This window comes from Monodelphis domestica, chromosome 1, assembly GCF_027887165.1.
Source record: "Monodelphis domestica isolate mMonDom1 chromosome 1, mMonDom1.pri, whole genome shotgun sequence".
Lineage (NCBI taxonomy): Eukaryota > Metazoa > Chordata > Mammalia > Didelphimorphia > Didelphidae > Monodelphis > Monodelphis domestica.
Genome location: NC_077227.1, coordinates 53,203,282 through 53,217,573, shown reverse-complemented (window position 1 = coordinate 53,217,573; position 14,292 = coordinate 53,203,282). Strand labels below are relative to the sequence as shown.

At 43.6% G+C, this 14,292-nt stretch overlaps 1 protein-coding gene across 1 annotated transcript in view; it reads left to right on the top strand.

The window, feature by feature from the left end:
* SPOCK2 (SPARC (osteonectin), cwcv and kazal like domains proteoglycan 2) overlaps window positions 1-14,292 on the top strand; it is a 33,849-nt gene that overhangs the window by 7,776 nt on the left and 11,781 nt on the right. The window lies entirely within an intron of this gene.

Here is a 14,292-nt window from a genome sequence, read left to right as displayed (position 1 = left end):
TTTGGAGTCATTCTGGCCTTCTGAGGCAGAAAAGGAGACAGATAAGTCCTCCTGAGGAGCCAGATCTCTCCTCTGCGGTGGTGGGTAGCAATTGTGGGAATAGTGATGGGGGGGGGGGACAGCCAAAACTTGGCCTACTTTCCCTGGGGGAGAGGATGGGAAGGGAGTGCTGAAAGCATCTTTTTACCCTCTGTATTCCCTGGCTTTGAACCTCACAGGTAAGGAAGACGGGCTTGGTTTTCTCGGAGTGAAGCCAGATTTGGAATGGGGTCATGGGGCAGAAATTCAGTTCAAGTCCTTCTCTCATGGAGTCTTCCTGCCTCTCCCCCCTTCCCTTGAAAGTTATAGCGATCTTTTCCTGCCCCGTCCTCCTGTAGCGCTTCCCCTTCCACTGGCATTTATCCTACATTTTATATTGCTGTTTAAGTTTTGTTCTGTTGGCTACCATTTGCTGTGAATAGTGTGCTTAGTTTCTTCACCTAGTCTAGAATCCCCCGAAAGACAGGGAGTGCAAATTATAATTACAGTTATATAGCTTTGTAGCCTACTCAGTGCCCTACCCATAGTAGGCTCTTTCTGAATAAATATTTCTAGGGCCATAGAATTTTAGACCATAATGATCCTCTTCTCTCCTTCATTTTATAGATGAGGAAACGGAGACTTAGGAGAGATGGAAGACTTGCCCAGGGTTAAACAGCTAACTTAGTGGAAAAGAAATAGGAATGACCCTTTAGGTTATTCTGTGCACCCCCTAATTTATTTGTGAAGTGAATGACTGAGAGAAAATTGCTTCTTGCCCTACTTCCTGCCCACAACACATGCATCTGTGGCAGATCTTATGGATGGCAGCATTTGATTTCCGCTGAATCTCCTCTTTCCTATGAAAAATTTAGATCCATCCTCTTTCAGAAATAGGGTCCATATCCAATAAGCCACATTCTCTGGATCTTGCTTCCTAAAACTGGGGTGGAGGAGTGGGATTCCTTTCATATCTGGGTTTCCTTTCATATCCTTGTGCCTTTCTTTCCTACAATGCTGGGATTCAGTGGTAGGGGCCAGGCAGGACACTCAGCCCCTCTCTGGCTCCTTCTTTTGAAAGGAGTATTTTCTCTTTCTAATGTAACAACCTACAAGTAAGAGATAAAATCAATCCTAGAAGAGAGCCTGCCTTTCTTTCTGGTTTTTGCTTGTAGACTTGATATTTCTACTAGGCCCCAAATCGGAAGAACTGGGTCTTTAGACTTCCCTAACTTCTTTAACACTATTAATCTGGGATCCTTCCAAATATCCTGGGGCTTTGGAATTATTCCCTTTCTTCCTTTTTGGATTTTATTTTTTGTCCCATTGATTTTTTTTTTAACCCTTACCTTCCATCTTGGAGTTAATACTATGTATTGGCTCCAAGGCAGAAGAGAGGAAAGGGCTAGGCAATGGGGGTCAAGTGACTTGCTGGGAAGTGTCTGAGGCCAGATTTGAACCTAGGACCTCCCATCTCTAGGCCTGGCTCTCAATCCACTGAGCCACCCAGCTGCCCCCCTCCCCTACCATTGATTTTTCAATTATTGCCTAGCTCAGAAAACAGAGGTCACATAGTGTCAGGGCACAAGACCAGAACCCAAATTTCTTAGCTTGTGGTTCTAGATCTTTCTCCCTCCTGCCCTCCATTGATTTCAGTGCTGAACTGTGGAATCATGAAAGAGACTGAATGTTATAGTGTGGATGATCCCCTCAAACTATCACCTGTGGAGAGGAGCCAGGAGGAGTCGAAGAGAAGCTGGGTGGCTGGGGCCCTTGTGTTGAGGTTTCAGTGTTGCCAGGCACGTGATCCTAGCCAGAAGCTGTGCCTGGCACCAAAGGAGTAAGTGATAAGCACATTCTTGCCCTAACAAAAAATTCCTCAGAGTGGGGAGTGGAGAAGAAGATTGGATTTCCATCTTCATTCTGTTTGCTTGGACCCAGCGAAAACCCTCTTCTAAAATTCTCCAAGAGGGTAGTAAATACTTAATAACTTTCCTTCCCTCCCACTCCTGCCCCCAGCCTACTCAGCGCTAACTCCCATATTTAGTTCCTTCTCCAGCTCCCTTCTTCTCTTTTGCCTCATGGAAAGGTAGCTTTTCAAGGCATTTCTTATACATCATATATATATATATATATATATATATATATATATATATATATATACATATATATATTTGTAAAGCTCTGCAATTGGGGAGGGGATGGAATGGAAAGGGATGCAGTATTTGGGATTATTTTGCCCTCCAAGGTGTCCTGGCCAATCCCCATCCCTCTTCAATTCAGGACCTTTTCTTCAATGATCTGTATAACTTGAGGATTTAGCCCTTTATTTTCCCCAAAGCCTGTGTTTAGGCAAATTTGGGAATCCCAGGCTGCTTTAATTTCCATACCAGGAAGGCCTGATGATAGAGCCTGGGGACTAGGTGGAAGGCAGATGCCATCCAGGCCCCAGGAAATTGCCATCTTCCCCTCTCTTCCTACCTCATACTGTAGAATGAGGCCAGTTAGCTTTCAGAGGCTCCCTTAGTCTGTGGATGATGGAAAGGCCAGGCAAAAGGGGGTTAATTTAGGCTGTGAAGGTGCCCGAATAATTTGGATATTAATGAAAATGAAATGAAATAAACAGCAGAAACTGAAAACACCCACTGTGTGGCTCTTCCCCCACCCTGCCTGGCTGGGGGGTAGGAGGGGGGGGGAATCTCCCAAGCCCAGGCTTTCTCTGAGCTTGCAGCAGTGGGCCATGTTTCCATGGCAACAGAGCAGAGCTGCAGAGATCAAAGCTGGAGGTGGGTTAGCTCCAAACCACCACATGAGAGTGTGGTGGCGCTTCTGGAAAATGCCTCTGTGTGTGTGTGTGTGTGTGTGAGAGAGAGAGAGAGAGATGAGAGAGAGAGAGAGAGGGGGGAGAGAGAGGGGGGATAAAAGGAAGGGAGGAAGATACAAAAAGAGAGGAAAGGGAGGGGAAAAAGAGAAGAGGAAAAGAGAGAGAGAAGGAGGGAGAGAGAGGGGGAGAAAAGGGAGGAAGATACAAAAAGAGGGGAGGAGAAGGAAAAAAGGAAAAGAGAGAAAGGGAGAGAGAAGGAGGGAGAGAGGGGCAAGGGAGGGGAAAAAAGAGGAAAGGAGAGAGAAAAAGGGAGAGAGAGACAGAGAAAGGGAGAGAGAGAGAAAGGGAGAAAAGGAAGGAAGATACAAAAAGAGGGGAAGGGGAGGGGAAAAAGAGAAGAGGAAAGGGGAGAGAGAGAGAGAGAGAGAGAGAGAGAGAGAGAGAGAGAGAGAGAGAGAGAGAGAGAGAGAGAGAGAGAGAAAGCAAGTTAATAGCAGCAGCAGCAGACTGTGCCTTCCCCTTGGTACCCACCCATACTGAGGTTCCCCTCTTTCTCTGGTGCTCTCCAGAGGTACTCTGATGGACTGTTTATCCTAAAAAAAAAAAGAGCTTGAAGATATATGATAACTGCCTTACAAATATTTAAAAGGCTGTCTAATAGAAGAGGGGATTCTATTTTGCTTGACCTCAGAGGGTAGAGCCAGTAACAATGGGTGGAAGTTGTGGAGGGAAAGATTTTGCTTTGATGTTAGGTAAAATTTCCTAGGAATAACACGATTGCCATTTGTACAGGTTTTAAGGTTTCTAAAACATTTTGTATATGTTTTCTTGGGTAAATTACTTCAATTTTCTATGCCTCAGTTTCCTCTTCTGAAAAATGAGAGGGATTGGAAGAAATGGCTTCTAAGGCCTCTTTCAGCTCTAAATCCAGAATACATGGTGCTATGATTTCACTTGATAATCACTGGAACCTGTGAGATAGGGTAGTACTGTTAGTATCCTCATTTTAAGGATGAGAAAACAAGCTCATCTTAAATGATGGTCACATAGAGTGAGTATGGGAATTTGGTTTCAATCCCTAGTTTTCTAACTCCAAATCTAACACTTTCCCCCCAAATAACATGATGCCTCTTGACCACTGTCCCTGTTTGAGCATTTAAAGCTCTGAGAACCAACTTCCCTCAAGAGGTAGGGAGTTGTTTTTCTCCTGAGAAAGCTTCCCTGAAGAACTGGATGCCCACTTCTTAAGAATGCCATAGAAGAAGGTTCCTGCTCAGATCTGGTAAATATTTAGTAAACACTTTACTGGGTACAAAGAGGGATTAATTTAGGCTGGGAAGATACCAGAGTGATTTGGATATTAATAAAAATGAAATAAACAGTAGCAATTGAGAACAAAGCTCCATGCTAGGTGATGGAGGTGCAAAGACAATATGAAATAGTCCCTGCTTTTGAGCACCATTCATTCTCCTTGGTAAAGGAAGATACAATATGAATACAGATAAGTACACGGTAATTGGAGGAAGTAGAGAAGACACTAATGATTAGGGGAATCTGGACAGGCTTCATGGAATGAACCTTAGCCTTGAAGAAAATGAAAGACTAAGAAACAGAGATCAGAAGGGAGAGCATGTCAGTGTTGGGCTAGAAGACACATGAGGTCCTTTCTAATTCTGAGATTCCATGGTTCTGTTCTGTGTTCTATTGAAGGGAGCAGTAAATCAATACATTTAAGTTCTTGTGGTTGTTTAAACCATATCTGACTCTTTGTGACTCCGTTTGGGATTTGGGGGGCAGAAATACTAGAATGGTTTGCCAATTTCCTTCTCCAGTTAATTTTACAAATGAGGAAACTGAGGCAAATGGAGTTAAGTGATTTTCCCAGAGTCACACTGCAGAGATCAGATTTGAGCTCAGTTCTTGACTCCAGGCCTGATGCTCTATCCACTGTGCCACCTAGTTTCCCAAATTTGAGTGCTAGTCAATCAGTAATTCAACCAGCTATCATTTTTTTTTTTAGCAACAACTGTATTCAAGTTTTCTGTTTTAGACCTAGAGGTTTTGAGGAGGTATAGATTTAGTCCCTTCCCTTCAGGAGCCAATAAATCTTATTTAGATAGTTATACATATACCTGTGAAATGCTAGACTATGTACAGTAAGGGCCAGATAGAGTTGGTGTGCCATAATAACTCTGGAACCATAAACCAGTTGTTTTACTTTTGGTATAACATTCTGTGATACATAAAATGGACAAAGGGTTGGGGTGTGTGGATTAACTACCTTGTTGATATGGTAAGGACAGCTAGGTAATGCACTTGATAGAGTGCTGGGCTTAGAACCAGGAAAACATCTTCCTGAGTTCAAATCTGGCCACAGATACTTACTAGCAGTGAGACCCTAGGTAAGTCATTTTACTCTATTTGGTCTCAGTTTCCTCATCTGTAAAATGAGTTGGAGAAGGAAATGAGAAACCATTCCAGAATCTTGGCCAAGAAAACCCCCAATAGGGTTACAAGTGGTACTTAACTTTAAAAAATAGAACAATGATAAAATCATATAGTAGTGATCTTTCTCCTTGGAGGTGGTCAAGCAGAGGCTGGATAATGTCTGTTTGGGATGTTATGGCAGGGATTCCTTTTTTGTCCATGGGTTGGGTTAGAGGGCCACCAAGATCCTTTAAAGTTGTCCCATTCTGATATCCTGATTCTGTGATATATTATCTGCAAGCATCATCACCATGCCTTGTGTATAGCCATATTAAAGGGAAAGTGTGGTATTTGGTAGCAAGAGCACTAGAATTGGGAGCCATAGGACCGGAGTTCCTGACCTAGCTCTAGCTACTTCTCCAGTAGGCTTACAACTGCATATATAGCACACACACACACACACACACACACACACACACACACACACACACACATACTCATGCCCAAGTTAACATGCACATTTATTCAAAAGCTTAAAAGGCAGATGATTCAGAGCAAATCATCTTACTAGAGTAATGTTTTGGGTAAATTTTACATTTCTGTAAAATGAGGGCATTGGCTAAGATGATTTCTAAAGATCCTTCCAAATCTAGTATTCCGTGATTTTATGATATGGTCCAGCCTTTAAGGAACATCTAGTTAAAACCAGAGCTTTTATTTTAAAGGATTCTTGGAGTTCAGACTCATCTCCTTTAAGCCATATGCTTGCTTCCTTGTCTCCTTTCTATGGTTTTCAAAGGCATCCACAATGGTAGGTTGAAATAGATGAAGAAAGGACTGGTGTGATCATATCCTGTCACCCACCAACATGGTCACTGATTCCCAACTTTTTTGTGGATTTTTGGACCCCTTGGAAGTATTGAGATATCAATCCATGGATTCCTTCTTAGAATAATATTTTTAAATGTATGAAATAAAATACATGAAATTGCAAAGGAAAGCAATTATGTTCAAATGTAGTTATCAAAATAGAAAAAAAAAACCCAACCAAATGTCCATAAATTAGATTAAGAACTCCTGTTATAATACTAAATAAGTGGCCCCTAGATTACATTGATTGAATGGGATGGCCAGTGCAAGGATGATGAAGTTTTCGATCAGCTGCTGCTCATTTGCCATCCAACTTCCCCTACAACTCCCCAAAACCATCTGGAGTGACATCAGATCAGAAGCATAATTTTTAAAAATAACAAACGTGTCTTTTTTTCTTCAAAATTCCATGCACTGACTTTCTTTTTAAAAATAATCATTTATTTCCCCCAATTTCATGTATGTAAAAACAGTTTTTTCAAACATTCATTTAAATTTCTTTTTGAGTTCCAAATTCTTTTCCTTCTTCCCACCCTTTCTTATTCTCTTTCCCCTCCCTGAGATGGTAAACAATCTGATACAGATTTTACATGTGCAATCATGTAAAACATTTTTTTCCATATTAGTCATTTTGTGGAAGAGATCTCAAATAAAAAAAGAAGAAAGAAAGTGAAATATAATATGTTTTGGTCTGCGTTCAGATTCCATCAGTTCTTTCTCTGAAGGCAGATGGCATCTTTCATATGAGTCTCTAGGATTGTCTTGGATCACTGCATTGCTTAGAATAACTAGGTCATTCACAGTGGTTCATCAAAAAATATTGTTATCTCTATGTGCAGTATTCTGGTTATGCTCACTTCACTTTGTATCAGTTCATGTAAGTGTTTCCAGTTTTTTCTGAAATCATTCTATTTGTCATTTCTTTTAGCCCAGTGGTATTCCATCACAATCATATACCACAAATTGTTCAGCCATTCCCCAGTTGATGGGCATTCCCTCAATTTCCATTTCTTGGCTACCACATAAAGAGCTGCTATAGATATTTTTGTACAAATCAGTCCTTTTTCCTTTTTATTTTTTTTAAATCTCTTTGGGATACAAAGCTAGTGGTATTGCTGGATCTAAGGGGTAGGCACAGTTTTAGAGCCCTTGGGGCATAGTTCCAAGTAGCTTTTCAGAATGGTTGGGATCAATTGACAACTCCACCCATAGTGCATTAGTGTCCCAATTTTGCCTCATCCTCTGAATCATTTCTCATTTTCCTTTTTTGTATTATTAGCCAGTATGATCTGTGTGAGATGGTACCTCAGAATTGCTTTAATTAGCATTACTGTAATCAAGAGTGATTTAGAAATTTTATATGACTATAGATAGCTTTGATTTCTTCTTCTGAAAACTGCCTGTTCATATCCTTTGACCATTTATCAATTGGAGAATAACTTTTATTCTTATAAATTTGACTTAGTTCTTTACAGATTTGAGGTACCTGACCGTTATCAGAAATACTTGCTGTAAAATTTTTTTTCCAACTTTTTTGAACAATATGGAAGTGACCTTGGAGATGACGTAGTGCAAGTCTCTCATTTTTTAGTTGAGGGAATTGATACCCGAGTGGCCAGAAGGCCATGCCTATTCAGCGGCGGAGCTCGAGTCTCCTGATTCTCCTGATTCTTTAACACCGCTCTGGTGTCATTATTTGGTCATTTTTCACAAATGTTAATGAGCCCACTTTGGTGATATAAATAAACACATTCCTGTGGCATTTTTCACACTTGCTAATGAATATCTCCTTTTAGTTTATAAATTTCGTAAGTCCAATATATGACTTAAAGGGTTTATGAGTCCTTAAATTTGGCCTCTATAACCTCCCATAAATTGGAGGACTAACCCCCTGAAACCTGGCTTAGAGTCCTACCTCAGTCTCCCTGCTCTGCCCTTACCGCTACCTAAACGTCAATCTTCAATGGCAGCTAGTCCCAGCACCGGCAGGCCCCTGAGCCGCTCAGAGAGGTTTTCTCCTTCCCAGGAGGCTGTTCTTTCTTTGGGGTCACTGTAACACCTCCCCACTCCCTGCTCTCACTTCTGATTCCCAGTGTGTGTGTGTGTGTGTGTGTGTGTGTGTGTGTGTGTGTGTGTGTTTTCTCCCATTCTCCCCCGCTGAGGTTGAATTAATTAATCTATTCTTCCCTCGTCTCCCCCAGTATTCCCAGAATGAAGTTTCGGGGAAGCATCAAGTTGACTTCTTGCCCTACAGCCAAACAGAAATCCTTTAAGCCCTTCTCCAGATTCTTACCTAGGATCTCCGCTCTCCCCGGGGCTTGCCTTACAAAAAGGATATACTTAAGGGTTCTTCCACGTGGGTAGTCGGTGCCTCCCCCCAGGTAATTGACTTGGGGGGCTGCTAGCGAGGCGGCTCATGAGGGGTGGCCGGAATGGTTTATTTAAAGCACAGATCATGTTCTCAATAAATATCTGGTGTGGATTGCTGGGAGTGTTAGCCCCGCCCCCTTCTCGGAGGGTCTGAGCTCTCTTCTTACTCTCCCCCCCCCCCCCCCCCCCCCCCCCCCGGGGCTTGGCAGAAGGGATCGTGTGGGGGCTTCCCATGAAAAGTCTATTCTCATGCACCTGCGGCCTTCTCAGTCATTCATGAATTTCCCATCTGAATTTCCTGGCAGGACTTTCTGGGAGAATTCATCCTCCCTGCGGTTCCCTAGGGACCATCAATAACCGACTTTGTGCTGAGCTCCCCGGCTGTCCCCCTCCCTGCTCTATTGGAGGTGGAAGCCTCAGGGGGGTGATCCGGGGCTGCGGAGACCCTAAAAGGGAAAGTGCTCGGCAGAGCTGGAAGCCAGCTTTTCCTAGGTGAGCTTAGAAAGCAGGCCGGATACCCGCTAGGTCGTTGACCACCACCAGAGGCGCCTGCGCAGTCCCGAATTCAGTGGAGTTCATTTATTGAGCTCCTTCTCTAGGCCAGGTGGCATGTGGGGATGCCAAGACAGAAATGAAGAGTTTCTGCTCTCACAAAACTCAGCGATATGTTCATTTATATTGAAAAGCAAGCAGGAGAGCTGGTCCAGGTGGAGCACTCTGGGGTTCGATTAAAGCGCCTGCATGCACATGGGGGCTCTTTTTGTTTTGTGGCGCCCCATTAGAGGAGCTTCTGGTCCAGGGCGAGGAATGGAGTCCAGCGCAGAAACTCCAGTTCTTTTTTAAACCCTCACCTTCCTGCTTGAACTCTTTACTGTGTATTGGTTCTGTCAACGTGGAATCTAGAAGTCCCCAAACTTGTAGCTTAAAGGGAGTTGGTGATCCCCAGTTTATTTAGTTTGGACCAGTGAAGTAGGAGTTTCCCTCAGGGAGAAACTGTCCTGGGACACGGTCAAAACCTGGGGCTTCTACCTCCAAACTAAGTAAGCTGGGGATGGCCATCTCCCTCTATGCTACAAATTTGGGGACTTCTAGATTCCATGTTAACAGTTCCAAGGCAGAAGAGTGGTAAGGGCTAGGCAATGGGGGTCAAGTGACTTGCCCAGGGTCACCCAGTTGGGAAGTGTCTGAGGCCAGATTTGAACCCAGGACCTCCCGTCTCTAGGCCTGGCTCTCAATCCATTGAGTTACCCAACTGCCCCCTTCCTAGTTCTTTTTAACCTAAGTTACCCTGCCCTGAGCCCCCTCTCCTATCCCAGATCATCAAGTAGCCTGAAGTCAGGAGAATTTAGATTCAAATTCTGCCTCTGACAAGTGCTCTGTGACCCTGGGCAAGTGATTCTCTGCACGTTTCCACATCTGTAAAATGGGGATAATAACCCCAACATTGCAGGATAGTTTGTAAGACATAAATGAGATTGTGTGTGAGAGACAGAGAGACAGACAGAAAGCGAGACAGAGAGAGAGAGAGAGAGAGAGAGAGAGAGAGAGAGAGAGAGAGAGAGAGAGAGAGAGAGAGAGAAAGAGAGACCTTGCAAACTTAAAAACGCTCTACAAGTGTCAGGTATTATTATTATTGGAGGTTTGCTGCCAGAGGAGTCACTGCTCTTCAAGGTTGATCACTGGTTTTTTTTTTTTTTTAATATATATTTTATTTGATCATTTCCAAGCATTATTCATTAAAGACATAGATCATTTTCTTTTCCTCCCCCCCACCCCCCATAGCCGACGTGTAAATCCACTGGGCATTACATGTTTTCTTGATTTGAACCCATTGCTTTGTTGATAGTATGTGCATTAGAGTGTTCATTTAGAGTCTCTCCTCTGTCATATCCCCTCAACCGCTATATTCAGGCAGTTGCTTTTCCTCGGTGTTTCTACTCCCATAGTTTATCCTTTGCTTATGAATAGTGTTTTTTTCTCCTAGATCCCTGCAAATTGTTCAGGGACATTACACCGCCACTAATGGAGAAGTCCATTACGTTCGATTATACCACAGTGTATTAGTCTCTGTGTACAATGTTCTCCTGGTTCTGCTCCTCTCGCTCTGCATCACTTCCTGGAGGTTGTTCCAGTCTCCATGGAATTCTTCCACTTTATTATTCCTTTTAGCACAATAGTATTCCATCACCAACATATACCACAATTTGTTCAGCCATTCCCCAATTGATGGGCATCCCCTCGTTTTCCAGTTTTTGGCCACCACAAAGAGCGCAGCTATGAATATTTTTGTACAAGTCTTTTTGTCCATTATCTCTTTGGGGTACAAACCCAGCAGTGCTATGGCTGGGTCAAAGGGTAGATATTCTTTTGTCGCCCTTTGGGCATAGTTCCAAATTGCCCTCCAGAATGGTTGGATCAATTCACAACTCTACCAGCAATGAATTAGTGTCCCCACTTTGCCGCATCCCCTCCAGCATTCATTACTTTCCATAGCTGTCATGTTAGCCAATCTGCTAGGTGTGAGGTGATACCTCAGAGTTGTTTTGATTTGCATCTCTGATTATAAGAGATGTAGAGCACTTTTTCATGTGCTTATTAATAGTTTTGATTTCTTTGGCTGAGAATTGCCTGTTCATGTCCCTTGCCCATTTGTCAATTGGAGAATGGCTTGATTTTTTGTACAATTGATTTAGTTCTTTATAAATTTGAGTAATTAAACCTTTGTCAGAGGTTTTTATGAAGATTGTTTCCCAATTTGTTGCTACCCTTCTGATTTTGGTTACATTGGTTTTGTTTGTACAAAAACTTTTTAATTTGATGTAATCCAGATTATTTATTTTGCATTTTGTAACTCTTTCTAATTCTTGCTTGGTTTTGAAGTCTTTCCCTTCCCAAAGGTCTGACATGTATACGATTCTGTGTTCGCCTAATTTTCTTATAGTTTCCTTCTTTATGTTCAAGTCATTCACCCATTTTGAATTTATCTTGGTGTAGGGTGTGAGGTGTTGATCTATTCCTAGTCTCTCCCACACTGTCTTCCAATTTTCCCAACAGTTTTTATCGAATAGTGGATTTTTGTCCCAAAAGCTGGGATCTTTGGGTTTATGGTATACTGTCTTGCTGAGGTGATCACTGGTTTTTAACAAGCCATCAACCCAACCCAGGTCACTTGGAGGTCCGGCCTAGTCACTCTGACTGTTAGGACAAAGCTTTTCCTTTAAGGTTCCCCTCCATCCCTCCCTCTCTATACACGTTTATTGGTTGAGATTGCCTCTTTGAGGGTAGGGATTTTTTTTCCTTTTTATTTGGTTCCCCAATTACTTAGAACTGTTCCTGACCCAGCTTACTAAATACTTATTGACTGCCTGACTTCTTGCTTTCTCTATCCTTAGTCACCAAGCAGCTCCTTAGGAGGTACAGATTGGCCTTCCCAATTAGATTGTAAGCTCCTTGAGAACAGGATCCTCATGATTTCACGTTTTGATCCTCACGGTGTAGTGTAGGATACTGGTACATAGTAAGTGCTTAATAGACACATTTATATTTGGTTTCATTCCATTCCCAGAACCTGCCCCAAGTGCCTGGTTTATCCCAAACTTGCAGAATACCCAAACTCCTAGGCCGGAGGTGTATGAACAGATGCCTCACGATCATTATTCCTGGCAGGGGTGAAGATGCTGTGGTATGAGGCTGATCAGGAGTAATAAGAAGAAAGGACAGACCCTTACCAAAAAGGAGGCTGTTGCTTTTCTTTCCTCTTTTCACCGTCTCCTCTTCTTGCCTCTCTTCTGGCCTCCTTCCCCTCTTGCTGCCTAGACTCCCATCCTCTCTGGCCATCCAAGAGGAGAGTCCCAAAGTTGTAAGGCTTATTGGGTTCTAAGTCTTCAGAGACTCAGGGGACCTCTGAACCGAAGCCTTTCTCAACTCAGTCAAGAGAGTCACAAGGAGCTGATGCTGTGCTGCGGGCGAAGACTGGAGACTGGGCTCCCAATGCTAGATTGTATTGCCTTTTTTCTGAATAGGATCACTCTTGCTCTTGGAGATTTTGTTTTTCTCTTAGTCCTTCATGAGTGTCGATGTAGCACTTACCAGTTACAGATAGCCTTGCTATCTCTGAAGCTCTTTGCCCTGGTCCTTCCCTGGTCTTTCTGCTAGACTCAGGTTCTCATGATGGGCCATTATGAGTTTGTTTCCTCCGGATTCCTCTGCTGTACTTATTCTGACACTCGTTGACTTCATGGGAATCACCGAATGTGCTCAAAGGCCCTCTTGCTGTATGAGATGGGAGATTTCATTGTCTTGGGCTAGTAGCTTCTCTGTCACGGGTGCCTATTTGATCCAGCCATGTTGCATGATTTTTGGAGTCTGCCCAGCTCATATGTGAAGGGATGATCCAGGGTCAGCTAGTGTGCCTCATCTCCACAGCTGGTCAGCTGGGAATGCTGCCCATCCTGGGGCTCTGAAGTGTAGTTTTGTTGTCTTTCTCTTATAATACCCAGGTAGGGGTGATGAAGGGAGGTGCACACAGAGAGGAAAGAGGATCCTCACATCCACCTCACCTCCTAGTCCTTGCTGCATCAGTTGCTCTCAGGCCCTTCTGGATCATAGCCCAGAGGCTGTAGCTGGCAGCTGGCTCCTCAATGCAGCAAGCCTCTGGCCCCAGAGAATCCCTGCCTGGCAGCACTCCCACCACCTGTCAGGGAATCATGAGTCTCAACAATGAGGTCTCCCTGGGAGCCATTTGTCAATTTTCCATGGGTGACTCAGAAGCTGGGCCTGATGATGGCAGGGGCAGGGGTAGAAGTTGGCGTCTTATGCCAGGAGGCTAGTGTGGGGCTTAGCAACTCAGTCCCTAGACAGCTGGGGGATCAGCTGGCAGAGTGCAGCCCCCTGGGGCACGAGCAAACAGAAGTTTTCCAGAGGCTTTTTATCTAATGTGCATTTTCTGTTGTTCAGTTCCTCCCCCAGGGTTTTGGAAGCTGTATGCTGTACTGGAAAGACCAGGTCTTGGGTTCTAGCCTCAGCTTTGCCATTGATGATGTAACCATGGACAACACCTTAACTCCTCAGGGTCCAAGTTTCCTCCTCTGTCAAATGAGGGTGTTGGATTTAGGGATCTCCCAGATATCTCCTAGAAATGATATTCTTTGGTTCTGTGGTCTCAGAAGCTTGGAGGCAAGCCTCCTGGAAGGAATAGTTCTCCACCTGCTTCATCCCCTTGGCTGGGAAAGTCAGAACTTGAGCCAATAAATAGTTTCCTTTGTATTTTCTTCAATTCAGTGGTTCACCTTGAGTTTCAAAAGGGCTTGTTTCACTCAAATCCTTAGCAGGCAAAGGAACTGAAGGAAAAGGGAGAAGCCCCTGTGGAAAGATGATGGGGAAAGTGCCAGGGATGGGCTTGAGGTGACTGCCCATCATTCTGTTCCAGAGATGGTGAGCTGGAAGCCTCAATTTCTTTTTCCCTAGGCAGTCTGGGCAGTGCCACTGTGGGGACATAGGCCCTTGGGGAACATCCTCAGATGGTGTTGATGATGAGGATGAAGCAAGAGTAGAGAAAAACTGTCTCTTCATTTACTAATCCAAGGCCAGAGGGTTACAAAGACTTATTAGAGCACAGTAGAATTATATTTATAGTAAACCTGAAGCCCCAGGCTTCCCTAGTTTAGAGAATAGCTTTGTTTTCTAGCTGTAGTCCTTTGTTTACTTGGCCTATTCTCTACCTTGAAATCAGAGTTATAATCAGTTGTTGGCTCTATCTATGATGGGTACCTCAGTTTAGTGAA